The following is a 1,473-nucleotide window of genomic DNA, read 5'->3' as shown; positions in this document are numbered from 1 at the left end:
ACCTTGTCTTTTAAAGAAACTGAAAAAAGGATCCAAAAACTTTACTTTCTATTTTCTCAAAACAGCATTTTTCGGGATAGCCCCCTTGTGCTTAAAAGTGACCAATTGTGAAACGTGTTGACAAAATGAGTTACTTCTCGCAATCCACAAAAGGAAATATAGGCCAAAAGTCCACACTATAGAGTCAGACCAGTAGATTTTCTATTGATGCCACATTCTTTTTGTATAACGTATCTTTTATTATTCCTTACTTATAAATTGTAAAAACTTCACCTAATCGCGTGATGTATCTATTTCCATAAGGCTTGGATCCCAGAAGTAACTCATTTTATCAGCACGCTTAACATATATATATTGAAATGAACTTCGGTAGAAAATAAATGCTGCTGTTGCTGCTGCTGCTGCTGCTGCTACTACTAATGATCCTACCACTACTGCTGCTGCTACTACTGCTGTTATTGCTGCTGCTATGACTACAGCAGCTTCAGTGGTGTCCACCAAACAATACCACCTTGAGAAGCAAACCTTGGTTGCTGTTCGACATAAGTTGCTGTGAGTGGTGGGGAGGGGGGGGGCAGCACACACACACACACACACACACACACATACACACACACACAGGTCCTAATGACAGAATGTGGTGATGTTGTTACGTCGGAAAGTGAGAATATAGGCAGCATCAGTGGCCGAGTTTCCACCAGAGTTTCTCCTTTCAAGTGAGCCGATGCTCGGTCACAGGTCGGTAATGTTACACTCAGTGGCCGAGACTTTTTCCCCCAGCCAGGAGACCCTTGAAGGAAGGTGGCTCTTACCCATGGAGACAAGGTGTTTTACAGCAGTTAATAGTTTTATGTCACTTTCAACACAATTAAGACACACAAGTGCCCAAGATTAGAGGTATTATAAGAGAGCAACAAACACAAAAATGGAGAAGAGATAAAAGACAATGTTTGATTGGAAAGAAGGAGTTGTTGTTATCGATCCAGCATTGTGGACTGGGGCGTCTGTGGACTGCCAGCCCATCCTGATAAGAGGCCATGCACGTTGAGGATAGGAGGGTACAAGGGGTTTTCATGAGGCTGAAAAAATCTAACTGTCCAGAGACCATAATAGTTCCGGTAGGGTTCACGTTGCCCATTCCCCGCCATCAATGGCTACTGGCTATAGCTGTCTACTCTTGCATGAGGTATCGGCCAAGTGGGAAAGCTATTGGATCGTCTCGTCTGGGGTCGTTGTGCCTTTACTAAGAGGTCCACGGTGAGAAGGCAAGTCATACACTATGCTCGATCCATCCTTGCATCCAGACCTCCCCAGACTGGGTGGTTCCTTCTCAGCCACAGAGGGTGAGTTGATAAAGAGCAGTAGAGGTGTTACTGTTAGGCAGATTAGACACCCACTCAAGGGAGAGTAGGGGTGTGTTAGTGAAGAGCATAGCGTCTACCACACATCGGTGGGTTCTGCTTCCTGCACCTT

At 44.9% G+C, this 1,473-nt stretch overlaps 1 protein-coding gene across 2 annotated transcripts in view; it reads right to left on the bottom strand.

Annotated features, from left to right (window-relative positions):
* Window positions 1-1,473, bottom strand: part of LOC101854362 — a 9,891-nt gene that overhangs the window by 5,290 nt on the left and 3,128 nt on the right. The gene's annotated exons all lie outside the window — the stretch shown is intronic.

Source organism: Aplysia californica, unplaced genomic scaffold, assembly GCF_000002075.1.
Source record: "Aplysia californica isolate F4 #8 unplaced genomic scaffold, AplCal3.0 scaffold00580, whole genome shotgun sequence".
Lineage (NCBI taxonomy): Eukaryota > Metazoa > Mollusca > Gastropoda > Aplysiida > Aplysiidae > Aplysia > Aplysia californica.
The sequence above is the reverse complement of the archived record's forward strand: the minus strand, read 5'-3'. Positions and strand labels throughout refer to the sequence as shown.